Consider the following 27756-nt stretch of genomic DNA (forward strand, 5'->3'; position numbering starts at 1 on the left):
GAGTGAAACCCACAGAATGGAGAGAATATCTGCAAATCAGATATCTGATAAAGGATTAATATCTAGTATATATAAAAACTACAACTCAACAACAAAAAGACAAACAACCCAATTCAAAAATGGGCACAGAACTTGAATAGAGATTCAAAGAAAATGCACAAATGGCCAATGAGCACATGGAAAGGTGCTCAGCATCACTAATCACTAGGGAGATGCAAGCAAAACCCCAGTGGACACCACTTCACTCCCATCAGGGTAGCTATCATCAGAAACAGAAAATAAATCTGATCCAGAACATGGGGGCAGTAGAACCCGCGTGCACTGCTGGCAGGAATGTGAAACGGTGCAGCTGCTGTGGAAGATCGTATGGTGGGTCCTTAAAAAATTAAACAGAGTTACTGCATGATCCAGCAATTCCACCATGGGGATACGCCCAAAAGAATTGCAGAGACAGATATTTGTACACCAGTGTCCATGGCAGCATCACTCACAATAGCCAAACAGTAGGAACAGCCCAAGATTTCTTCAGTGGATAAATGGATAAACCAAATGTGTCCATACATACAGTGGAATATCATTTAGCCCTAAAAAGGAAAGAAATTCCGGCTCATGCTACAATATGGATGAATCTTGATAGCATTATTCTAAGTGAAACAGGTTAGTCATAAAAGGACAAGTATGGTGTGATGCCACTTACATGAGGTTCCTAGAACCGTCAAACTCTTGGAAAGTGGGGTGGCTGCCAGTGGCCGGAGAAGGGGAGTTAGTGCTGGCTGGGGACAGGGTTTCGGTCTGGGAAGACGAGAGGTTCTGAGATGGATGGTGGCGATGGTCGCAGAGCAATGTAAGTGTGCCTAATGCCGCTGAACTCAGAGATTGTTAGAGCAGTAAATTCTACAGTCCGTCGTTTTAACCACAAGAAAAGGGAAAATAGATGAAAAAAATAAAATAAAATTGAGATGCTCATAGACCTAAATGTAAACGGCACAACTATTTAATATAAAGTGTCTAGAAGAAAGCATAGGAGAACATCTTTATCACCTAGAAGTAGGAAATGCTTCTTCAGAGAAGGCACAAAAATGCTAATCATAAGAGAAAAAACTGATATGTTGGGCTTGAGATCCGTTAAGTTTGAAGTGTAGGGACTTCGGGGCCGAGGCCAGGCAGGACACTGGTGCCGCTGCTCGTGCTAAGGCCTGGCCTGGAGGAAGCCTGCAGGCACCTGCATTCAGCTGGCATCTCAAACCAAAACCTGCGATTTGGGCCCATCTTGGTTCCCCCGCCGTGGGCGCCAGCACACTGGGCTGAATGGCTTTGAGTTGCTTCTGGATGGGGCGAGCTGTAGGCGTCCAAGCAGTGAGCCCAAGCGTTTGCCCAGGTGCCTGCTCTGACCAGGTCCAACACCCCCAGGCAGCCCCATAGGGCCGTCGCTCAGACCCTCCCTCTGCTTCCTCTCCGCCACTCGTGGCCCATCTGTGCATGTTAGCGGCTCCCTGCCCAGCGCTGCCGCCTGCACTCCCTGCCCAGGGCGGATGGGGCGGCACATGAAATCCAGTTTCCTCCCAACTAGAGGCTGGTCAGTTACGGTCAAAGGCATGTGGTGTCTGCAATAATTAGCTTCGAGTCTTGCTTGGGAACCAGCGCCTGTCGTCCGCCTTCTCCCTCCCGGTGCCGCCCTGGGGGTAGTCCCCACGGCTCCCATGCCACGAGGCATGCAGCAGCTGCAGAGACGGCACAGTGCGGTGGCTTCCTCAAGCCTCGCCTTGCTGGGGGTCCCCACGCATGGGGTCCTAGCCTTGAACCTCGCTCTCCCCGGCCATGCTGCGAGCCCTGCTGCTCCCATGCGTTCTGGGTCTGCCGCCCTGGAGCTGCCTCTGCATGGCCCTCGTGGAATCGGGTCGGCCTGGCCCCACCAGACTGCGGTTCTGGGTCTTTGTGGAATGCAGAGGTCAGAGACTCCCTTGAGGAGCTAATAAGGCAGAAGGCTTTCTCGGAAGAAAAACACAAACTTTTACAAGCAATTCCGGCAGGTTCCTTGTCCCCTCTGCAGCTCTCCGTGGACCTCGGCTAGAGACAGCCTGGTCTGGGGCAACCTGCAGTGACTCCGAGGCCACGCCAATGCTTCCCTGCCGCACCCTTCTGCCTGTCTTTGGGGGAGGTGTGACTATGCCCGTTCTGCACATGGAGGAACAGAGGCTCAGAGGGTAGCCCAAGCTGCCTGCCTGGCCCCTAAGGAGGAACTGGGACTGTCAGCCAGGAATTCTCACAGTCACTTTCTCCTCCTGTGGACTTGCCCGCCCTACCCACCGCGGCTGTTCCGCATGGGAGGATGGGCCGCGAAACAGTGATGGGGCCCTGACTCCATGACCGAGCAGCAGCCCCGGAGGGTGAGCTTTCGTTGGAGTCACCCTAAAGTCCCCAGCGTCCAGCCAAGGCCCAACCGACGGTGGGACCAAATAGGAGCAGACAAGGAGGGGCCTTCAGCTTTGGAGCCAGAAATGCTCTCAGACATCAGCTCTGTCCACCCTAGCTCTGACATCTGCACCTCTCAGAGCCTCAGTTTCCCTGTCTGTAAAATGGGAACAATACTCCTCTAACAGGGTCAGGCTTACAAAAGCCTAGGCAGGCGTGTATAAATATCCTCATCTTGCAGATGAAGAAACCAAGGCCTGGAGCAAGGGAGTGACCTGCTGAAGGCCCTGGTGCAAGCAGTGGAGCTGGGATCAGCCCAGGAAGGCCTTACCCATGCGCCCGTGACCAGATGCATGGTGTGTGACACGTATAGGCTCTGAGTAAAAGGGCCAGTTACCCCCCTTTTCCCCTGCCAGTCAGCCTGTGGGTGCTAACGCTAAAATGCAAAACAGCAAAAGCGACCCGGGAGGGGGAGCTTTGACCTGACCCCCAGGCCCAGCTCCTGCCTGCCAGGGCGCTATTTGATTTCCTGCACAGCACAGGCTCTTGCCAGGAGTGCAGGGCAGTGATGAAGGCAGATGGACTTGATTGCTCTTTTCTCCCTGCTTTTGTCTTTTCATCATCTCCTCCTGCTGCGATGGCAGGCGAGAGCCCGGCCCTCGTTCCGACGCCCACTCGCCACCTCCTTTCCTGAACCCTCCTTCCTCTGAGTCTGCTCAGAGCAGCTGCGGCTCACGCTGGAAGCGGTTAAGCCGCACGCTCTCCGCGACCCCAGCTCTGACGGCACGTTTCCGACTCAGGGTGATGTGGGGACGCTGACCGCGTGAGCGCTCGCCCTGAGCCAGGGGCAGCTGGGCCAGGACAGCAAGGTAGACCGGCCCTCCCCGCAGAGAGCTCCCAGGACAGCAAGGTAGACCGGCCCTCCCCGCAGAGAGCTCCCAGGACAGCAAGGTAGACCGGCCCTCCCCGCAGAGAGCTCCCAGGACAGCAAGGTAGACCGGCCCTCCCCGCAGAGAGCTCCCAGGACAGCGGCGTGGTGTGTGCAGAAGGCTCCGTGAGCGCCCAGGCGGCGGCGCCAGGTCTGCCCGGGAGTCAGAGGAAGCTTCACGGGCCAGCCCTTTAGAAGAACATTCACTTTTGCCCGTGGCAGGCACTTCGGCAGGGAAAGCTGCCTGGGCAAAAGCCTGGAGGCATGGAACCTTCCAAGATGTTCTGTACAAGAAAGGGACAGAAGGACGTGAGGCTGGAGAGGTAGGCTAAAGGTTTTGAACCTTGTTCTGAGGGCAGTAGGGAGCCACTGAAGGCTTTTGAGCAGGGAAGCTACCTAGTCAGGTCTGCCAGTGTGGCCACACAGCTCCATTCTCCTCCTCCCAACCTCTAAGGCCAGGGCCTCCACTCTGCGCCTCTTCCCTTGCCTGGCCGCGCTGCCCTGGTGATTTCACCGCCCCATGGCTTTAAATACCTCCCTTCAGCTGCCGCCTCCGTTTTTATATCTGCAGCCAGGGCCTCTCCTCACTCCCAACCCACGCGTCCAGCTGCCCACTTGGCATCCCCACTTGGACGTCTCACAGCATCTCAAACGTAACGGTCCGAAACGGGCTCGATCACACCCACCCAGACGCCTGCCCCTTCCCCAGCCCAGCGCAGTGCATGGCGCCTCCATGCTCCGCTCTCTGCCTAAAGGCATGCTGGAGCCACCTGCCCGTGCCCACTTCCTGGGGCCCACCTGCCCACGTCTCCGCAGGCCACACCCCTGCAGGCTGGGCCTGCCCCGCCCACCTGGATGACACAGTAGCTCACTCACCTCCCCCCTGCACTCCCTCTCACCCCGACAGCCCGTTCCCAAATGCATGATGGATCTTGCAAGAAGAAACGTTGGGTTCATCCACCACCTAAAATTCTTTAGCGACATTCCTCCACACCTGGAATAAAATCTAAAGCCCTGGCCTGGCTTCAAAGCCTTGCATGATCTGGCCCTTGCCTTCTCTGAGCCCGCCTTACCTTGCTCTCCCTCACTCACAAGCCCCGGCCACGTTGGCCTTCTTTGGGTTATTAAAAACATGCTCTGCCCCTTCCCATTTCAGTCTTTGCCTCTGCTGTTCCCTCTGCCTGCAACATACCACCCCAGCTCTTGGCACCGCCCCCCAGCAAATGGGCTTCCTGACAGTCCCTTACCCTCTCCACAGCATGTTCCCAGGGCTGCCTTCCCCAGCAGAGGGAAGGAGTAGGTGCAGTGTGCTTGGCACACAGTAGATGCTCGTTAAACGACTGCTGAGTGAAGAACTCTGAGAACAGGAGGAAGGGCCTAGAAGCAAGAGGTCAAGGGAGAGACAACGGGACCTGAAAGGACAAGGCAAACAGAGGAAAGGGGCCAGCGCCAGGCAGGGTGTTTGACTCTGGCCTTGAGGAGACTGGGGAGCCCCAGAAAGTTCTTAGCAGAAAGTTCTTATGGACGTGGAAGTGAACTCTAGGCAGGGGAGGCGGTGTGCCTGGCGGTCATGAGTGGGCCCTGAAATCAGACTGCCTTGGGCCAGATCTCAGTTCAGCAGCTTGCCAACTGTGAGACCTTGGGGTCCTCAGCTTCCTCCTTTGCAGAACAGGGCCTGCCGGCGAAGCCCGCTGAGAGCTCCTGAGACGGTAAGCAGCCTGCCAAGCTCTTGCTTAGTAAGCGTTAGGCGACACTGCTACTGCAGGGGTGCAGGGCGGCTCTTGGGCTGTGTGGCAGACACTGCGCCTGGTGCTGGGGTGCCCGGAGTCTAGCCAGCCCCCCTCCCGTCTCGCGGGGCCAGGCAGCTGAAGGGTGCCTGCGGTGCCCCGAGCCCTGCGGCGCCGGAGGTGCAGAGCAGACAGGGATTGATTCTGGGAGAGTCGAGGGAGGCCTCCCAGAAGAAGTGACCCTGGATTTCAGGGAGACAGTTTCCTTGAGAGAATATTTTGAGTCAGCAGCCACTGGCCCATGAGCAAGGTTGGGGGGGATGGGGCTGGCAGCTCAGCTCCCAAAAATAACCTGAATCTGAGGGCGGACAGCCCAGCAAGCCCCGGAAACCATGCCATTTCCCGCCGGTTCCGGCGACCTTGGAGCAGTCCTTGCCCGGCCCTGTGGCCCCGGACGGCAAGTGGGGAAGGCAAGGGCTGCCCAGGACAGAGCTCTGGCCCCGGCCCCGAGGGGTGGGATGGGCAGTGCAGGCCCCGCCGGCAGGCCCTCTCTCCCCCTGCGCGCGGTCCCTGGGCTGTCCTGGCCAAAGATTGGCAGGTGGCAAAAGGACACGCTGCGAGCTTGGCCACTCCCCCTCCCGGCCTCTGTCTGGCCTCTTACCTCCCTGTGTTAGTCCCTGCGCCGCGTCTCCGTCTGTCCGTGCGTCTCTCCCTCCCTCCCTCTTCTTCCCTCCCTATAGCTCGATTTATCTTTTCTAAAATAATTATTGATATTATTTTGGGTTAAGAAATCATAATTGCGTGCATTTATGGGGTACAATGTGATGTTTTGCTATATATACACACACAATGCAGCACGATTAAATCAAGCTAATTAACTACCCATCACCTTTCTTACCTACCGTCTTTATGGTAGTATCCATTTCTCTCTTTTGGAGTCCGCCTCTCCCTGGCGCTCTTCCTCCCCACCCCGCCCTCCCCTCGCCGCGCGCCCTCCCTCCCTCCCTCTCCTTCCCTCCTGCGCCCTTCAGCGAGAGGATTCCTAGAAGACACACACACACACAGACACACGCACACACAGACACACACATGCACATAGGCACACATGCGCACACACAGACACACGCACACACAGGCACACACATGTACACAGACACACACAGACACACGCACACAGGCACACACGCACACACAGACACACACATGCACATAGGCACACATGCACACACAGGCACACAGACACACACAGACACACGCACACATGCACACACACGCACACAGGCACACCCAGGCACACAGACACACGCACACATGCACACACACGGACACACAGACACACGCAGACATGCACACAGGCACACACACGCACACACACATATACACACACAGACACACGCACACAGGCACACACAGACACACACAGACACATGCACACATGCCCACACAGACACACACATGCACATGCACACACAGACACACATGCGCACACACAGACATAGGCACACACAGACACACACGCACATACAGACATGTGCACACACAGGCACACAGAGACACACACCTGCACACAGATACACAGACACATGCACACACGCACACACAGACACATACATGCACACGCACTCACAGACACACAGAGACACATGCACAGACACACATGCGCATACACAGACACACGCACACACAGACACACACCTGCACACAGATACACAGGCACACGCAGACACGCACACACAAGCACACACAGACACACACAGATACACACACACAGACAGACACACGCACACAGGCACACACAGACACACACACACAGACAGACACACGCACACAGGCACACACAGACACACACGCATACACACAGGCGCACACACACAGACACACCCACACAGGCACACACAGATACACACACACAGACACACACGCACACAGGCACACACAGACACACACGCATACACACAGGCACACACACACAGACACACCCACACAGGCACACACGCATACACACAGACACACACACAGACAGACACACGCACAGACACACACACACAGACAGACACACACAGGCACACAAAGACACGCACACACACAGGCACCCACAGACACACACGCACATGCACACACACACAGGCACACACAGACACACACACAGACAGACACACGCACACACACAGACACATGCACACACACACAGGCACACACAGACACACACACAGACAGACACACGCACACACACAGACACACGCACACACAGGCACACACAGACACACACAGGTACACACAGACAGACATGCGCACACACACAGGCACACAGACAGACACACACACACAGACACACACACAGACAGACACGCACACACAGACACACGCACAGGCACACACAGACACACAGGCACACACAGACACACAGGTACATACAGACATGCACACATGCACATACATTCACAGACACACACAGATACGCACACACAGAGACACACACGCACACACACACATGCACAGACATACAGACACAGGCACACACACAGACATAAAGACAGACATACACAGAGACACAAACACGCACAGACACAGACACACACGCATGCACCCACACACAGACACACATGCATACACAGACAGACATGCACACACACAGAGATGCAGACACACATGCACACAGAGAGAGACACATGTACGCACACACACAGACACGCATGCGCACAGACACACACGTGCACACACAAACACACACGCGCAGGCTCGCTGAACCAGCGCCCAGGCTCCAGCCTCCCTGGCCCAGGCGCGGGAGGAGGGTGGACGGGGCCTGTGCGCTGAGGCTCACGGGGCGGGGCCTGCGCCGCCCGGCCCCCAGCGCCACGCTCACAGCTGGTGCCGGGCGGCTGTCTCCGTGGGGAGAGGGCCCGGAGCTGGTTCCTCCGTGTGTGCGCTGCTGGGCTTCCAGGACAGTCAGACTGGGCAGGTCAGACTGCAGATCGGGTCACTGGGCCCATTCAGCAGAATTATAAATAGCAGCTGTGCCCAGCCCAGCCCAGCGAGCCGCCAGGGCCACCACAGGGCCCCCGCCCCTGTTCTCCACCCCTCCAGCCATCCCTCTGAGGCAAGACCTGCCTCTCTCTGTACTGCCAGTGGGTCCCCAGGTCAGTATCTGATGTGTTGTCGCCATGGCAACCTGCACGTCCCTGTCTCAGGTTTTGAAAGGTGGGGGCAGGGGACGGAGGGAGATATCCAGTGGCCTGCAATCAAAGGTCACTGCTCTATCTATGCTGGGGCTTGCTGGCTCTCAGGGGTGGGGGAGCAGGGCCCTGTCCTCCAGAGATCCCACCCTGCTAGAGGAGGGTGAGGCAGAGATGGGAGGCCCTGAGGTCTGGCAGAGGGGCACCACCCCAGGACTCTGCCAGTGAACTTGGCACAGGGGATTGAGACTTGGGTTCAAATCCTTTATCTCCACCCACTGCTTAGCTTACCTTGGGAACACCACTTAACCCTCTGAGCTTAGCATACCCCCCCAGCCCCTGACGGCATAACTGAGGAGATCGAAGCCAGCCAGCCAGGAGGCAGGCCCCTCAGCTTTGTGCGCTTAACTCTTGTTAGTCCACAGAGCAGTGTAGCTTCAGGGCGAGGCTTGCAGACTTCAGAATCACATGACCTGGGGTCAGAGGTGGCCTCTGCCATTCCCCAGCCAGATAATCTTAAGTAGTTGCTCAATCTCTCTGAGCCTCAGTTTCCTCATCTATGAAATGGGCATAAAAACAATAACCCAACCCCACTGTGTTGTTTTGATGGTCAGATGGGCCTCAGTAGGAGAAGGTGCAGAGCCAGCAACCCACACATGGCAGCTGTTCTGAACTGTCACTGCTATCCCAACCTCCTCATCAGAGATAGCTCTGCCTTCATCACTAACTCACTGGGTCACTTCAGGCACCTCCCTGTCCCTCCCAGGTCTCAGTCTCCCCATCTGCAAGACAACCATGGGACCACTCAGGCCCTGTGTGGCTGTGAGGTCTGTGGGTCTCAAGCAGCCCCCTGGGCCGGGCCGTTTCTATTGTTGCATACTGATGCCCTCACCAGGCCTGGGCTCCTGAAACCTGAGCTTGGCAGGAGGGACACCCTGCATGGTTGCCTGGCAACTGGCGTGCGAGCCAGGAGGCTTGGGTGTCAGGGTGTCCAGCGGCAGCCCCCTCCCCAAAGGCCCACAGAAGCAGGAGGGCTCAGGACAGATCCTAGCAGGGCCAGCCCGGGGGACTCCTCCTCTCACACCTGCTCGGCCCCGGCCTGTCTCAGGACCCATTTTCCGAGGTCATTGGCCTGGAATATTTTTATAGGTGGAGCATGTGGTCAGGCTGAGAGAGAGAAATCCGAGCCTCCCTGCACTGCCAGCCAGGACAACTGCTGTCACCGCCACCCTCCTCCTGGAAGTCCACAGCCCAGGTTTGCCCAAAAGCATGGAGAATTCCCTGACCTCCTTGGGAGGGATGCTGATGTTGGCTTCTGGAGCTCCCAAGGTGCTTCGCATGGGCCTTGGGGCCACATTTAACAAATCATGTCACCCTTCTGTTCACAGGGCCTCCCTGCACAGCCTCTCCCACGCTGTCATCCCTTCGCCTAGCAGGTGCGTTGCTGAGCACCGTCCCAGCTCCTCTGTGTTCTGCCTCCGTGACCTTGGAGGTCAAGGTCTTCTTACCTGTAAAATGGGATAATAAGAATACCTGCCACATAGCGTTGGGTGGATCGGAGGATGACGTGAACAGGTGCTCAGCGTAGGCTCGGCACACAGGAAATGTTTCGTAAATGTTGGCATGTCAGCATAATTTCATTAAGTCCTCACAACGCGCAGGCGCCGTGCCAGGTCGGGAGGGAGCTCTGCCAGGCTTTTTGAGACGGGCTGTATCCTTGCTCTCCGTCCATACTACATTGCACATCGTGGTAGCGCCATGGCCAAAGTGCCACATGAGTGGAAATGAAAAGTGAGCCCTTTCTCCTGAAACGCGTGCCTGCCCATTAGCTGCAAACCTCATTTCCAGCTCCAGGTGTTCTGTAGACTCCCTGACGGCTGCATCACCCACAGAGTCCCCAACATGTGTCTAAAATCTCTGAAGTTCCCGGTCTCTGTCCGCCGTGTGGGTGGGGTGGAGTGAGCAGACTGAAATAGCCAGGCGGACAGATGGCGGAGAGAGCGGGCCTTGGCACCAAGACGGGACCCGCGCAGCTCGCACCCTGGGTGCCTCGCCGGCCGCCCTAGCCCCAGCAATGTGCCACGTGACCTGTGTCGAGCAAGCCCTCGTTCCCTTTGAATCCAGTCCCCTCATCTGTAAAATGGGCAACTTGCTCCCACTGCGCCAGGGTCACGACGGGACAGGGAGGCTGGCTGTGGAGAAGCCTCCAAGAAACAGTAATTATTCATAACGAGATGACAGCGCGGGCAGAGGGCCGGGCTGGCGGCCTTGCGTTCGCCAGCAAAGCCGCCCTGCGTGGCTGCCAGCCCTTTGGCCCGGGGCTGCTTCTAACAGCAGGTGACGTGTCCAGGCTCACGGCTCCAGAGTTTTATCCTTGGCTTCTTCCAAACAGGAAGGGCCTGCCATCTGCTTCCCACCCTCACGCGCAGCCCGCCAGGTCAGCCGAAGCCCCGCGCCTTCCCCTGCCGGCGCCTGTCAGCTGCGCCAGGGAGAGGAATCCCACTACCTCCCGGCGCCGGTCCTCACGCACGGCCCGCGGGGCGGGCGGGCGCAGGGCTGCCGGGCGGGCGCAGGGCTGCCGGGCTGCCCCGCACCGCCTTCCTCTCCCCTGGCGCCCGCCACAGGGAGCCCCGCTTGGGAGGCTTCTGGGTCTAGGAGTCGATTCAGAGTCCCGAGGTCAAGAGCTCAGCCTTGGGACTCAAGTCCTAGTGTGAATCCCGGCCAGGCTGTGCCTGGCTGTGTGACCTTGGCCGGTGACCCCACCTCCCTGGAGCCCAGTTTCCTCACCTGTGAAAGGGAGGAAATAAGAGCCCCTACCTCAGGGGCTGCTGTAAGTGCCAGTGAGATGACGCAGCCAGCCTGGGCACACAGCAGGTGTTCCGTGCATGCTCTCTGCCTTTGTATTCCAGTGCAAGTGTGTGTGAAGAAGCCACGAGTGCTGGCCCCGACATCTTGTTCTTGCCTGGTTGCTGGGGCTAAGCTGCAGGTTTCCACAGCTGCCTCCCCACGCGTCCACTCCACGAGCTTTTGTTAGTGCCAGCGGTGCCCGTCAGTGTGCTGGGGACTCGGACAGTCCAGGGGGTCAGTGGGCTCTGCCTGGAGAGTGGGACCAACACAGGGTTTACTGAGGAGGGGCTCCTAGGGTGGGGCTCTGGAGGATGAATAGGAGTCCACCAAGCAGATAAACAGAAGGCAGGGGACAGCCTGTACTAGGCATCGGCATAGCAGTGGTCCACAAAGCAGCTCTGAGTTGGTGTGTTATTACTAAAATGAGAAAAATTCCCCACATAGATGTTTCAGTGGCCAGAAGATAACTCTAGCTGACCCAAGGACACACAGGTGCCCATCGGGATGGAAGGGAGGGTTGCCACGAGCCAGAGAGCCCCTCCCCTGGGCCCTAATCCAGTGTTAAAGACTCACCCCAAGTCAGCCCGAGAAGGCCTCGAAGAAGCCATCTAGCTCAGCCTCCTCAGTTTACAGGTGGGAAACTGAGGCCCAGAGTGGGAACAGTAATCAGTGAGTCCGTTGGAACTCCAGACGGAAACGCGCTCTGAGCGCTCTCGCGGGCGCCATCGCTGCGCTGCTTCCGGCCAGGGCGACCTGCTCGCGGCCTCCCTGGGAGCGCGAGTCGCCTGCGGGCATGGGGCCGCACGGAGCCTGGCCTCTGCTCTCTCCGCGGCCGTCGTGGGCACGTCCTCCGCACACCAGCCCAGACGCCGGCCCTCCAGGGAGCGGCCTCTGCATCCCAGCCCGCCGCTTTCTCGCGCCCTACACACAGTCTTTGTCCAAACCGCACACACTCCCTGCACCTCGGCGCCTGCCCCGCTCGGGCGTGTGCACGCACGCCCGGGTAGCTGTGCCCGTCCGGCGGACGAGGGGGAGCCGGATGTCCTGCGCGGCGCAGGGAGCAGGGGCTTGGGGCCCCGCAGGGCCAGGGGGCTGTCAGACGTGAACGCTTGCCGGGTCTCCTGAGGCCTTGGACTCACCTTGGTTTTTGAGCCCTGGGGGATTTGGGCAGGACTTGAGCCTCCTCGAGAAGCTAGAGAGACTCGGGGCGAGGGGGCCGGGCTGGCTCTTGGCGAGACATGGGGAGGGGTCTCTCAGGGCGTCCTCCAGGCCTGGGCAGGCCTGCTCCCAGGATGGCAGAAGGGGCTGGTGCTCACGGAAAACCCTGTTCACGGGCAAAGTGGGGCCGCCCCTGGAGCATCCCAGGAGTGGGGGGAGGCTTAATAAGGCGAGGTCTCTGGCGGGCCTCGGGCCTGCGCCCGCCCTGCCAGCACCTGCTCTGTGGCCTCAGGCCAGCGCCCCCTGCCTGAGACCTCCATTCCCCGGCCAGAGCTCACTGTCATTCACTCACGGCCTGCCTCCGGCTGGCCCCGCTCAGGCTGAGCCCTGTGCCCTGCGCTCATTCACATCACCCTTCCAGCGCCCCGGGAGGGAGGACCCATTGCTGCCTCCAGGCGACAGATGTGGCCGCTGAGGCCAGAGGACTGGCCTGATTCACCCACGGCTGCTCAGCAGGGGCGGAGCGAGGTGCCTACCTAGACCTCCCCGCCTGTGAGCGGGGTGAGCTCCCCCGACAAGTCTGGCCCTGCTGAGCTAGGAGTCCAGTGAATCCCCTACAGGGGACGGCACAAGGACTGCAGGTCTAGGGCCCCAGGTATGAGGTGGAAGGTAACGGGCAAAGAAGATGGCATTGCAGGTGGGGATCCCAGCCACACGGCAGCGTGCAGGCAGGCTGCTGCGGACTTGGGGGCTTGGCTGGCTTCTGATTCTGAGGCTTGGAGCCTCAGCATCAAGCCCATGACTCTGCGCAGCTTCAGCAAGGCTGGGGTCCCCTGGCCCCGCGTCCCCTGGGAGGCTGCATTCGCATCTGTCCCTGCGCAGATGGCTGGTGAGCGCAGCTAGCAGCCCCCACCCCCACCCGCACCCCCTTCTGTCGCAGGGACTCGCTGCGCTGGGGAGTGTGGTGCACCATTATTTTTAGAAGTGGCACCATCTGTTCAAGGTGCTGGGTGGATTCTGTTCATCTCCACGGTGGCCGGGGACAGCCATGCCAAATCAGGAGAAGAGCTGCAGGGCTAGTCAGGGCCCCCACGGTCACACTCTGCCTGGGACGGTCACTAAGCAGCATGCTGACCTTCTGGGTGTGGGAGCCCATGAGATTCTATAAGCCACAGGGCATGGATTCTGGGGTCTGGGGTCTGGGGCTGCCACTGGGACAGCTCTGGGGTCGGAGCAGCCAGCACAGAGGACAAGATCAAGGTGGGAGACGTCCTGTGCCCTGAACACCCCACCTGGTCCCTGGGCCTGCGCCCAGGGCTGCCTCTTGGCAGATTCTGTGTGTCCTGGCCCTGCCCTCCAGGTTGGAGAGAGGCAAAGGAGAGGAGAGTGACGACCACGCCATAAGGACACTCCGTGGGATCCAGCACTGGGTGTGGTGGAAGATGTGGTCCAGAAGGGCTGGAACACTTCCCCACTCGCCACCCCTGATCTCCAGTGTGTCCCACCGCCGGAGTGGCCACCATGTGATACTTTGGTACAGAGCAGAGCCTCTGACAGCAGTCTGCCTGCATCCAGATTCAACAATTATATGGCGCTGGGCAACTTCCTTAACCTCGAAAAGTTCCATTTGCTCATCTGCGAAATGAACACCGGCAGCTGCTACCTGCCAGGGTTTGGGTGCGGATTTGGGCTCTAAGGCCGGTAGGGGTGGTGTGGGGTCTGGCCCCCAGGAAGGATTTGAAATAAGCTATTCCTGCCATCTGGTTGGCGGTTTCTGCTTTGAAATGCAGGCATCACCCTAGGACTCACAGGGGCCAGCGTCCTACTGCAGTCCGATTGCCTCCTCAGTCACGGAGCCAGCACTGGCAGAGGCCTGTCCCGTGCTGGGGCTGGGGAGGCCCTGTTCTCAGGAATCTCTAGGTCTAGTGGGGAGGAAAGCTGGCAAAACCCACCCCAAGACAGAGGGTGGCAGTCCAGAGATGGGGTCGAGGAGTAAGCCACAGTGATAGGCTGGCACAGGGAAGGGGATGGAAATTTGGAGCAGGGGAAACCGAGAAAACTGCCAGGTGGTATAAGGTTGTGGGGCATAAGGTTGGAGGAATGGAAAGGCAGTGGCAGACCCTTCTGGACAGAGAGAACATGTATGCAAAGGGCGGGAGGCAGGAGTTCGCATTAGTTGTTCTGAAAAGGGCAAGGAGTTCCTCTTAGACCAAACCCCAGAGAGCCTGGCTCAGAGACAGTGGGGCAGGACCCTGGGGGCTGTGATCATGAAAATATTTTTTTAAATAGACACCAGGGCCTGGGCAACATAGCAAGACCCACCCCCCATCTCTACAAAAAAAAATTGTTCTTAATTAGCTGGGCATGGCGGCTTACACCGTAGTACCACTGTTCAGGAGGCTGAGGCCAGAGGATCTCTTGAGTCCAAGAGTTCAAGGTTACAGATCATAGTTACAGCTGTGGTCACACCACTGCATTCCAGTCTGGGTAACAGAGCAAGACCTTGTCTCTAAATTAAAATAAAATAAAAAGTAGGCACTGGAAGCCAGTGAAGGTTTTTAACCCAGAGAGTGACACACTCAAATCCAAACGGTGGCATGATGTTGTGGTTTTAGGGTCAAGCAGGCCTCAGGTCCACTGCTGGTTCTGCCACTTATTAGCTGTGTGAGCTTGGGCATGATGCTGTTTTACCTCTCTGAGCCTCAGTTTCCCCATCTGTAAAATAGGCATAATAATACCTACTTTGTGGGGCTGCCATGAGATATGCACAGAGCCTCACACAGCTCCTGACACGCGGGAGCCACTCTGCGAATGGCATCGCCGTCAGCGTCGCTCCAGGGGAGCAAAGAGGATGAGAGGCTGGGGAGCCCAGGGGCCGAGGGGCCGAGGAGCCAGCCAGAAGGCTGTGGACAAGAGGCCTGCACTAGAGCCAGGAGCCTGGGGAGGTGAGGAAGAAGAGGGGCCGAAGCCCTTATGCTGGTGCTCCCTGGGCCTGGGCACCTGATGAGACGTGAGGCAGGGATCAGAGTCCAGGGTGGCCTGGAGGGTCCGGGTCTGAGTGCTTGGGAAGGTGCTGTCGATGCCCTAAGGAGCGCAGGGTCACAGAAGGATGAGGACATTTGGAGGATCCTGGGGAACTTTGGAGGGGACATTTGGCAGCCACTGGAATGTCAGCTCTGGAGCTTGGGAGAAAAGATGAAGTTGAGTGGTCGGTTTGGAAACCAGCCATGTGAGGACGGAAGTTGATGCCAGGTGGGTGCATAGCCCGGGAGATGGGAGGCATTAAGAAGGTCAAGGGCAGGACCACAGGAAACGCCTACAGTTAGCCAAAAACAGATGAGCCACAGTGGGCAGAAGCCTGGGCAGATGTGGTCAGAGAAGACACAGTGGGAAACAGGAGGGGAGGGGACGTCAGCCATGGGCAAGGACACGAAGAGTGAGAAGGGCCGTGGAGTTGGCTGGTTGGAGTCATCCCCAGAGGCCACCCAAGGGCCTGGTCCAGTAGGAAGCAGCATTTGGATGGTCAGCGACAGGGAGCTGAAGATGCTTTTGAGCCAGAGACTGGGCCACAAGAGCAGGGCAGGACTGTAGGACCCGCAGCCAGGGAAGTGTTGGCTGCCAGAGGAAGGGAGCCCCCAGAGCACCAGGGCAGTAGTGGCTGGCTTGGTATCCCCAGCCCCCACCGGCAGACACTCATTCAGCTATGCAGGGCGGCTGCAGAGCTGTTTTAACCAGCCCCCAGGTGATGTCAACGCAGGTAGCCCTCGGGGAACCATACTTTGAGCAGCCCTGTACTGGGGTCCCCGAGCTCCACCCACCTTTGCCATGACGGACGGAATGGGCCCAGGTATCAACCTCCACTTATTCCCACCTGCTCTCAGCTGCCCTTCTGGCCTCCTGCCCTTCAGATTCACCTCCCCCAGGTCTGAGGCAAAGTTGGTAGCCTCACCGAGACCTCTGGCTTTCTGGCAAGGAGACCGTGGGTGGAGATAATCTGGGCTCAGGTGTGGAAGGCAGTGAGTGCACAGCTACCAAGCCAGGGTGCCTCTGCTTTAGCCTGGAAGAGCTAGAACAACAGCAGCCACAGCAGTGAGAAGGATAGACTGAAAGACACCTCTACCTGCACGGATATATGAGTCCCTGCTGGTGCCTGCGTCATTCTGAATCCCTCACTCCTTTGAATCCAAAAGACCTGTTTTCTGCTGTTTTTAATCTCACTTTCTCAATACAGTTAGATTTCCTAGGCTCTGTGTTCTCAGAACATATAGAAAGACTTTCCCACAAGCCTTAGCTTCCTGTTTCTCTGATCTAGACCCCAAAGGACTCACTCAGCTATTCAAAAGTAATCTCCCAACTTAGACACATCCCCTGGCACCTCCGTGGGTGACACTTTCCTCCCCCACCCCATGGAGGAAAGAATTTAATAAACTCAGTCAAACTGAGATGCTACCGTTTAAATATGGTCCCAGTCCTGGCAGAAACCGGACGGAAAGGACCGTGAGCACTGCAAAAGAATGAATCACTAACTGTGGAATTTCTGGCATCAGTGGCAGATGGCACTGATGGACTGAGATGGACCCTCAGTGCATGCACTTAAGTGACACTGAATGGCCTTTTGCATTGTATCGTTCTGTTGGCTCAGACCTGCTTGCTGGAACAGCCCCATGGCCTGAAAACCAGGCTTGGAGCCTCAGCAACAAATACTTGGGGTCAGCTCACTGTGCCTGCTCATAGAACTCATGGAAAAGGCCCAGTGCCCTCCCCAGCACCTACATCCAGCACCCCAGATTCGGGGAGGGGCACCTTGGCCCCAGCCTCTCCAACCCCACGCTCCATTAGTCTGCATTGTTGTCGTGGAAAACTCCTAGGGGCACTGAACACTGCTCTGTGTCAGCACCACAGCATGTGAACAGCTCCTCAACAAGTCCTTAAAGCCCACTCTCACACCCCTAGTCAGCACTGTGGCCTGGAATATGGCTCCCCGTGGACCTGTTCCCCAGGGCCAGTTTCTTTGTCCTCCAGGGGCGGGGGCACGGGGGGAGGGTACCACCTTTCAGCGCCAGGACCAGGTGGACAGCTCTCACTCCCAGCCTCTTCTGTTCAGCCTGCAGGGGAGGGGGGCCTGCGGTTATCAGGTTCCCTGACCTTAGCCACCTGATCCCTCCCCAGCACCCACCTCCGCCCGTCCATCAGCACTTCCTCCCCAGAGTCAGCTCACTGGGCCCCAGCCCTCCACGGTCAGAGGTGAAGCCTGAGGACTCGCCAACCAGCCAGTGACCTGTCATGTGTCATCAGAATGCTGATCATGGAAGAACCCTGAGCTTCAATGTACAAACCAGAAAAAAGGGCAGGAGCCCGGTTTGCTGGAAAGAAGGGTGTGAGTGAGCCTGGGGACCTCTTGACAGTGCCTACATGCGAGAGAGAGCTGACTTGCCACCCCTTAGCCACAGGACCCTACACCAATCACTGCACACTGTGTCTTCTCCTCTGTAAAATGAGGGCACCAGTACCTGTGCTTAGGTTGTTGTGAAGGATTAAATAAGTATGCAGAACATTACTGGCACACAGCAAGTGTTAGTGTTGCAGTTATCATTATTTTGTATCCTTTTTTCAAGCCTGTGTGTGATCCGTGGGGACAGGGCAGAGTGGGAGAGAAGTAGTGGGGTGAATGCAGGAGACAGTCACTGTGGCCAGTCAGGCCGGTTAGGACCTGGATGCTGGGGCAGCCACCTCTGCAAAGCTGACCTCAAGAAGTTCGGTGCAGCTGGAGGGCAAGAGTTGGGCAAGGCAAGAGATGAGGCTGGGAGGTGGCTGAGGCATTTGGCTGAAACCAAAGAACAATGTCCAGAGCAGCTAGTCCTTCCCTGGCAGGGCCGCCGTCCCCAGCCTTCCCACTGCATGTCCCCTTTCTTGTAGCCCAAAGTGAAGCCACCTCAACACTTCTCTGCCTCAGCAAAGCTTTCTTGCTTCCATCTCCTGGTGACTTTACTGTTTTAGCTTCATCAGAAAACTCGCAAAGACTCTAGAGGGAAGATTTCTAAACATAGAGTGCATAAAGGGTACAAATTTTGGAAGGCAGACACTGCTGTGCCCCTGGAGGAGCAGTGGAGGCCAGAGGCAGAAGGCGAATTTTGGTCAGCTTTTGCCTACCTGGTTCTAGGGCATTCTCCTTTCTTTGGCCTCCAGCCAGGCAGGACTTGGCCTGCAACTGGGACATTCACTCCTGCTAGAGACAAGCGTCAGCAAGGAAGCCAGGGCACTACCTGAGCCCTGGAAAGCCAGGACTGCAGGCGGGAGAGTCTTTGTGGGCAGCACTAAAATAGCCCTTCATTCGACACAGCATTTGCTCAGCTTGCACCCTCACTTTAGAGAAGAGGCAGCCGAGGCAAGAGGCAGGAAGCTGTGGCCCAAGGCCACGCTGCAACTTGGTGAAGGGCAATGTGATGCAGAGGAAAGACATACTTTGGACTAGAGCAGACATATTTATACTTGTCAAGTCTTATCCATATGGCCTTCGTCATCCGTGACTTCTCCAGGCCCCAACTTGCTTGCCTGCAAAGTGGGGACAGTGACACCACACAGCCCATATTTGCTAAGCAACTGCTGTTAACAGTAGTGGTCAAGCCAAGATCAGGACTCAGTGGATCTGGTTCCCAGGAAAAGCCATTTTGGTTACATCCTCCCAAAATCTGAACCAAAAGTTGTGCAGGAATCACTTGACTCAGGCTGTAGATCCTGACAGTGAGGTTGGGGTTACTTGGGATCCTTAGTAGCAAAGTGGCAAAGAGGTCTTTGTGTCAAAGACCTTAAACAGCAGGAAGGAAGCTCTCAGCATCTCTCTTGCTCTCCTCATAACCACTGTGCCTGGGGCAGGGCCTGAGATGCAGCCCATTAATTTTATTGGCTGGGTGGATGGATTGACAGGTGGATAGATGGATGGATGGACAGATGGATGGATGGATGAGCAGACAGGTTGGGTGGGTGGGTGGATGGATGGTTGAACATCTGCTGGATGGATGGATGAAGCTGATGGGTGGAGGGAGGGCCAGAAATGGGAGGTATTTCCTGCCACCTAACATTGGCAGCTCCTCTGGAGAACAGAGGTCAGTGGAGAGGGTCAACACTGGGGGGATGTTAGGGACCACTACCTTCCATCAGGCCAGTCATGAGGGTGAGAAGCTATCCAAGAAGCCCCAGGTCCCTCACCTCCCACCCCCAGGCCAGCTCCAGCCACCTGTGCCTTCAAGGATGATGTAAGGCTGTTTCTGTATGACTTTTTTTTTAGATTTTCCTTTTCTGGTTAACAGAATAGGAGTTGTCTAAAAATAGCACTAAATTTGCTTCTGAGGTGTTCATTATGAATTCCCTTCCTCTTTCCCAGCTCTCTCTTCAACTGTGAGACTTGGAGCTGAGATTGTCGTCGTCAGCTCTGATGCACACACGCGTGTGCACAGTGAGGCTTGCACACTCAGAGATAGGTGTGCCACAGGTATCTCTGGCTCACTCACACTGACGCACACGCACTCATGCTGACGTGCTCCAGTAGACCTGCATGGCACACCTTGTCCTTCAGGGTCACTCACAACAAGCACACACCTGCTGACACACGACAGGAACCCACTCACATGCAAAACTGTCACTTATAGCCCAGCTTAATGCCAGCATTTCCACACTCCTTCTGATATAGCTGTGCCCCCAGACCCTGTCCCCTCTGGCTGACCACCATAATGTGCTCCCACGGACCCTGCATGCCCACACTCGACATGCACACCCGACACGTCCTCACTCACCTGCACACCTGCACTGATCCATCATGCCCTCACCTGCACACTCGCACTCACCTGCACACCCACTCACCTACACACCTACACTGATCTGACACACCCTCACTCACCTGCACACCTGCACTGATCTGACACACCCTCACTCACCTGCACACCTGCACTGATCTGACACACCCTCACTCATCTGCACACCTGCACTGATCCATCATGCCCTCACCTGCACACTCGCACTCACCTGCACACCCACTCACCTACACACCTACACTGATCTGACACACCCTCACTCACCTGCACACCTGCACTGATCTGACACACCCTCACTCACCTGCACACCTGCACTGATCTGACACACCCTCACTCACCTACACACCTGCACTGATCTGACACACCCTCACTCATCTGCACACCTGCACTGATCTGACACACCCTCACTCACCTGCACACCTGCACTGATCTGACACACCCTCACTCATCTGCACACCTGCACTGATCCGTCATGCCCTCACTCATCTGCACACCCACACTCACCTGCACACCCACACTCACCTACACACCTGCACTGATCTGACACACCCTCACTCACCTGCACACCTACACTGATCTGACACACCCTCATTCACCTGCACACCTGCACTGATCTGACACATCCTCACTCACCTGCACACCTGCACTGATCTGACACACCCTCACTCATCTGCACACCTGCACTGATCCGTCATGCCCTCACTCATCTGCACACCCACACTCACCTGCACACCCACACTCACCTACACACCTGCACTGATCTGACACACCCTCACTCACCTGCACACCTGCACTGATCTGACACACCCTCATTCACCTGCACACCTGCACTGATCTGACACATCCTCACTCACCTGCACACCTACACTGATCCGACACACCCTCATTCACCTGCACACCCACACTTACCTACACACCTACACTGATCCGACACACCCTCACTCACCTGCACACCTGCACTGATCTAGCACATTCACACTGACATGCCCACTACACCCACTGCCACCAGGCTCTCTCTCCTCGCACACAGAGGGAGTTTCCTCCCCCAGAGAGGGATCTCCAAGAGAGGGGCTGAAGCTGTCTGGGTGAGGACAAGCGAGGAGCTGCTGTGCCCTGCCCTGGCTGCCAGGCGGAGTTCGCCTGCTTCTCTGGGTCACACAGAGGAGGGGAGGGCTCCTCACTACTGGGGCAGCGGGGCCCCTATGGGAAGGCCAGAATTTGCAGCCAGGAGAGGAAAGCAAACAACCCAGCCCATGGGACTAGAGTGAGTCGGCAGGGCCAGGGCGAAGGGAAGCCGGCCTTGTTTGCTGTGCCAGCGAGCGGGGCCTCCACAGCCATCTGAAAGGTGACGGAGCTAGTGGGTGTGGCAAGTCAGATCTGAGTTCTATTTTAAAGACAGCACTGTGGGGACAGCCTGGCTTAACAGCAGGTAGAGGCAGGGAGTGAGTTAAATTATCAGACACCAGTCACCGTTTAACCACTTTGCTGCGCGCTCACCGGCGCGACCCCTGGCCCGCAGCCGCACTCAGGGCCGCGGCGCTCGGCGCTGCGCAGTGACCACGAGGCCGCTTTGCTGCCGTGTGATGAGCAAAGCTCGAAAGCACTGGAAGCTTGTTTGGCTTTACAGGCAGCTCTACTTGTCATGTAAATCAGAATAGGTAACATATACGTATATGTTTTCATTACGTTATTTTTAAATGTTCACAATTTTATTTTGATAAACGAAAAATTAGAAAAGTCAGATCACGGCTGTCGGCTACAGTCGCTGTGCGCGTCCCTCTGTGGCTGCCGACTACAGTCGACGCTGGTCCCGAAAGTGCTTAACACGTGCTTCTTCAGTGCCAGAAACTGTGCTAAGTTCTATCTAAATTAATACTTACAAAACCCTGTGACGGGGGCTGTGGGATTGTCTCCGTTTGGGGGAGGAGAAAACCAAGGCACAGAGAAGTTAAGAGCCCTCTCCCAGTCACACAGCTAGTAACTGGCAGAGCCAGGCTTCAGTGACCAGGGCTCTCCAAACTGGACTTGCGTCCCCAACCCAGGCACTGCTGCCAGGGGCAATTCAAAAGGAAGGGTGACTTTAAAAATGCATATCAAGGTGGCATTTAAACATAGTGCATCTTAAAACAGAAGGATTTAGCACCCAAAAGTTATTTTTAGCACATAATTCATTTGCACCTGTCCCAGCTACCATCCTTCAGTCAAAGCGGTTGGTTTGGGGCTCTTTTGGTTTTTTTTCATCCTTTCTTCGAAAGATAGATTCCTTCGTTGTTAAATTAACTCAAAAAAAAAATATTGCTCCTTCCTCTGCCAGCCTCTCTCCTGGCAAAGACATTTTATTAAGGTGCCTGTAACCTATTCCTGAGGCATTGAAAGCTAACAATACAGAGTCATTTACATGCTAATGAGATGAGAGTGAAATGCATAAATCTAGTATTGTCAGTCTCTTCTCCTGGATTCTAAAGGGCCTGGCTCCCCACAGCCTGAAGGAACTCCAGAGAGCACTAATCCAATCTCTTCATTTTCCCCATGGGGAAACTGAGGTGTGGAGAGGTTGTGGAAAGGGGGTTGGTCAAGTTCACACTGTCAGAGCTTGAAAAGCAGGGAGCAGCTTCTCATTGGGCTTGGGCCTCAGTTGGCTGTGTGACTCCTAGTGTGTTGCTCAACCTCTCTGTGCCCAGAATTGGCTGTATGCCCTGCCCAGGCCCATGTGCCCATTGCTCCGGGCAGGGTGCCCACTTGTGCGGCGCTGAGAGCTGGCTGCAAATGAACGTCTTTGCAACCGTGAGGGAGGCACACTTGCTAGTAACTGAGGCAGAAAGGCAGGGCACTCAAGGAAGTCGGTGTTGTAGAGGGGCTGTTCGGCATGGGTGCGAGGCAGGTCTGCAGGATTTGGGCATCTGATGAGTTCTGCACAAGCCACCAGGCCTTCAGTCCTGTCTGTCGGAAGAACGCTTGCGCCCGCCGTGTCACGCTAGTGATTCTCCCACCTTTCAAGCAAGTCAGAGGCAGTGCCACAGTGCGCCCCACGACTTGGAAGGAAGAGCCAAGATGCCCAGAACAGGATGACCTGGTGCATGAGCCTCTGAGCTGAAGTTGGGGACAAGCCACATCAGAAGTAGAGAGGAATTGTGAGATCAGTCCCCCTCGGGGCAGAGTTCTGGTTTTTAACTGATTTTTTTCCCAGAGTTTTATCCTTCCATACTTGCTCACACTCATCCCCCCCTGCACCTTTTACTAATAGTCATATATTTCAGTATTTCAGTTTCTTCTGGTTCATCTTTTGGCTTAAGTCCTGCTTTATCTGTAGGAAAAAAAAATCCTTGCTCGAGGCTGAGAGGAAAGGTCTTTTCTGTTACCTAGGCCAGGTCAGGTCTTCCTGTTCTGGGTGTCCACAACACCTGGAACCCTCCATCATGGCAAACTCATCGAATCATGGAAATCACTGATTTAATCATCTGGCTTCCTCACAGTGGGCTCATGGAGGGCGAGGACCATGTCTGGATTGTTCAATGCTTGGCATGGAGTAGATTCCCAAAACACAATCATTGAATGTGAATGATTCACAGCATTTCACAGATGCTGAAACCATGACCGAGAGAAGCCAGTGGGTGGGTGGGTAGGTGAATGGATGGATGGATGAATTGATGGAAAATGGATGGATGGATAGAGGGATGAACAGATGGACAGGTGGATGGATGGATGGAAGGGCAGATGGACAATGGATGGATAGATGTATGGGTGGGTGGATAGGTAGTTGAAGATTATTGTTCATCTTAACATAGCAGTCATTAAAATCGACAGTAGCCCATTAACTCATGCCTGTCTTGTGATCACAGATGTAATTGCTGCTAACGATTCTCACGTAGCTTGTATTGTCAGAGCTGTAATTATCAGTGCCTGTAAGCCATGCCACAGGTAGCAAGGGGACAGATAGAAAACAGCACCTCAGGTTTAGAAAGTCCCTCAGGGTGTGCAAAACATTTTATTCACATATGGCATTTCCTTTAAGCATAGCAAGAATCTCATGAGGGAGGTTCACCAGGGGAGGCAGCAAAGCATCCTGATTAGGAGTGTGTCTCTGGACCCAGACTGCCTGAGTTCAAATCCCAGCTCCACCACTCACGAGCCATATGACCTTGGGCAATTTACACCACCTCTCTTGGCCCCAGTTTCCTCATATATTATATGGGGGTGATAAGACTGCGTGTCTTACAAAGTAGTTGTATGGATTGACAATAATAATCAAAATAATTACTAAGTGCATACCATGTGCTGGGCTTGGTTCTAAGTATTTTACATGAAATAACTCATTTAAGCCTCATAACACTGATGACATAAATAGTATTATTCCCCTCCCATTTTTGTTAAGATAACGAAACCATTGGCTTCCCATTCCCATTTGCTGGGAGGTGAAGGAGCCAGAATTTGAACCCAGAAGTTCCAGAGACCCTGCTCTTACCCCGCAGCATCTCTGGGGCGGACGTTCCTGCGAAGCACTCAGAGTGCCTGAGCCTGTTAGGGGCTCCGTGAATGCCTGCCTGTGCCGGTGATCGGTGTTGCCATGTATCAGTGTCCCCCTCACAGGTGCTGCCATGACCGGGAGAAGCCAGGTGACTGGCTCAGGGTTGCAGAGCGATCTTCCTGCTGGCCAGCACGTTTAGGCAGGTTTGGGGCTGTGCATGCTCACCTGGCTTTGCCTTCACCTGGCCCAGGCCTGCTGCTTCACTGCCAGGGACGGGAGCCTCCTGCAGCCCCACGTCAGTGCTGAATTCCTTCTGGATGGAAAGTCTGCTCTCTTCATCCCAGCTTTTGTTCCTGAGAAAGCAATGCCTGTTCTGGAAGGTTCCCAGTCAAATCACCATTTCAGCCCTTGCCCCTCCTGGGCTCTACCCTCCCTGGGCATCTCAGACCTGCCTCTAATCGAAGCCGCAGCCACCGGCAAGGCCGAGCTGCAGCGCTGGCCTGAAGGAGCCCCGGCCTCATTCCCTTCCTTCTCCCTCAAGGCCCCGCCCCTGGGTGCCTCACTGTCTTCATCTTACTCCAGCCGTTAGTGTTTTCTCTGCCCAGTTTCCTGAACTGACCCAAAGCCCATGGCACTGAGCAGGCAGTGGGCAGGGCACTGCTGAGCACAAAGCCCCTGCTGCCTCCCTGCGCCGGGCCTCGTGCTGCAGCGGTGTGTGCCAGAGGGCTCCCTGCCTCGGCCGCTGGCCCCGGCCTGGCCAGGGGCTGTGCTGAGCACTTGGACTGGCCTCCAGCAGCGGAAGTGGAGCACTCGGCCCTAATCCCAAGTACCAGCACTCTCCCTGGAGAGGTCCGCACCGTGCACCAGGCCCAGACAGCGCGTCCTTCCAGGGCGGAGGACAAGAGCCCGAGATCTGAGGTTAAAAGGATCTGACACTTCCCGCTGTGTGACCTTGGGCCAGTGACTTCATGAACCCTCTGAACCTATTCTCTCTGTCTGTAGAATGGATTTAATTATAGTATCCACCTCCCAGGGCTGTAGGGACTTGGTGAGATATCATCTGTTTGCTTTTTGTTCGTTCATTTATTCATTCAACACTTATTTATTAGGCACCTACTAGGAGCCGGCACTTTTCTAGCCAGAGCAGCACAGAAAACATGCCAGCCCACCTCCTAGAATGTTGTTCACACAGACATGCTTGGTCCCTGACTCAACTGCTCCTCCCAGGAACACCCTGTTGGGGTCGAAACTCACGGGTTCTGTGGCGGGTGTACCATCCATCCATGGCCAAGGAGCAGGAGCACTGTCACAGTGCTGGGGACATGGCACCAAGTACACAGTTTCGTTGGCATCTCACATGTCTTCTTTTTTTTTTTTTTTTTTTTTTTTTTTTTGAGACAGAGTCTTGCTTTGTTGCCCAGGCTAGAGTGAGTGCCATGGCGTCAGCCTAGCTCACAGCAACCTCAAACTCCTGGGCTCGAGTGATCCTCCTGCCTCAGCCTCCCGGGTAGCTGGGACTACAGGCATGCGCCACCATGCCCAGCTAATTTTTATATATATATATCAGTTGGCCAATTAATTTCTTTCTATTTATAGTAGAGACAGGGTCTCGCTCTTGCTCAGGCTGGTTTTGAACTCCTGACCTTGAGCAATCCGCCCGCCTCGGCCTCCCAAGAGCTAGGATTACAGGCGTGAGCCACAGCGCCCGGCCTCACATGTCTTCTTGTGGTGTCATGTCCATGTTATGTTCTGCTCCATCAGGCACCTGTTGGTCCCAGTGTCAAACTAAAGCTTCCCGATGCACCCTTGAGTAAAAGTATCCCTTCTGTAAGGCATGACAGGTTTCGCCTGTGGCTCCAGCACCCCTGACCCACGACTAGGAAGCCCCATATCCAGTGGAAACACACCAGATTTGATCATGGTTCATAATTAGCTCCCAGTAAATGGAGGGGTGGCGGGGCACAGGGGAGTGGGCAGGGGAGAGTGGCTGCTGTCATTCCCATTTTACAGATGAGGGAACTTGCCCAGGGTCCCATAGTCAGGATTTAGGAGAGCTCGGATTTTAGCCCGAACCACTCTCCTTCCAGATCCTGTGCTCCTAAGCGCTAGGTGGCCCTGTCCAGCCCCAGCCTGGGCTCTCAGAGAGAAGTGCAGGTGCCCCCTACGGTCAGGCAAAGAGCCCAGGCTGGGGCCAGGAGACCACCCTCTCCACGCCTCCTCTCTCTTGCTCTGCGCAGCTCTGGACCGGCGCCTTTCCTCTCTCAGCGTCCACTTCCTCCATGGGGAAATGAAGTTAACCCTAAAATGCCTCCAGCGCTAAAATCTGTGAAAGACAAAAGGATCCTGTAGGAGACAGGGCGGGAGAGGAGCTGGGCTGGGGGGGCTCAGTGCCACTTCCCTCCCCCGCCCCCCGTCTCCTTCCCCTCGCTACGCTGGGTTCAGGTTGGCCAGCTGTCTCCGTGCCAGGTCCAGCCGAGCTCAGCAGGAGCCCTTTGTCACCCAACGCTTGCCAGGGCCCCAGCCTCCGGTGTTGGGTGTCCGGGCAGATTGGGTTCTCTCCTGGCAGCCACAGATGCTGCACCTCTGTGAGGTGGCCGGACGACAGAGAGAAGCCGGAGCTCCCTCCTCCGCCTGGGCTCCAGAGAGGGCAGGCGGGCCGCTGTCCGTGGTGCTGGTCTGTGGGGCGCAGGTGAGGGCTCTGCGGACCAGCGCTGGCGCTGGGGACGAAGCTCTGGGCTCAGGGACATTGTCGCGGTGTGCGTGCGCTGGCCTCTCTGGCGGGCTGAGGGCCTTGATTAACATGGCTGTGGACTGCGGGTGAAGGCAGGGCCTTCCTGCCATCCCCGTGCCTGTGGGAGCAGGAGGGAGCGTGTACGGAGCATGTATGGGGACTCGGGCTGTGAACCGAGGGGCAGAGGTCTCAGATGGTGTGGGCTCGGGTCCCATGTGGACGCGCTGAGGACAGTGAGAGAGACAGGGAGGGGTCTGGTGTGTGCGGAGGGCCTGTGAGCACAGGTATCTTTGAGGGAAGACGGTGGGGATATTAGCTTTATGCTTAGAAGCGTGACCACCTGTGACAACGCGGGCTGGGGTGTGCCCGCCAGAGTGGTGTGATGGCCCACGTGTGGGTGCGTGTGGCAGCGAGGCGGGGCGTGCGGTGGGGGCACAAGCCCCTGAGCCCTGTGTGTGGGGGCGTGCGCACGCCAGGGCCTGTGCTGTGAGGTCAGTGTGTTGCACG

General features: G+C 56.3%; 1 protein-coding gene across 11 annotated transcripts in view; it reads left to right on the forward strand.

Moving 5' to 3' along the window:
* Nucleotides 1-27756, forward strand: part of ATP2B2 (ATPase plasma membrane Ca2+ transporting 2) — a 361816-nt gene that overhangs the window by 211481 nt on the left and 122579 nt on the right. The gene's annotated exons all lie outside the window — the stretch shown is intronic.

Source organism: Microcebus murinus, chromosome 21 (assembly GCF_040939455.1).
Source record: "Microcebus murinus isolate Inina chromosome 21, M.murinus_Inina_mat1.0, whole genome shotgun sequence".
Taxonomy (NCBI): Eukaryota; Metazoa; Chordata; class Mammalia; order Primates; family Cheirogaleidae; genus Microcebus; species Microcebus murinus.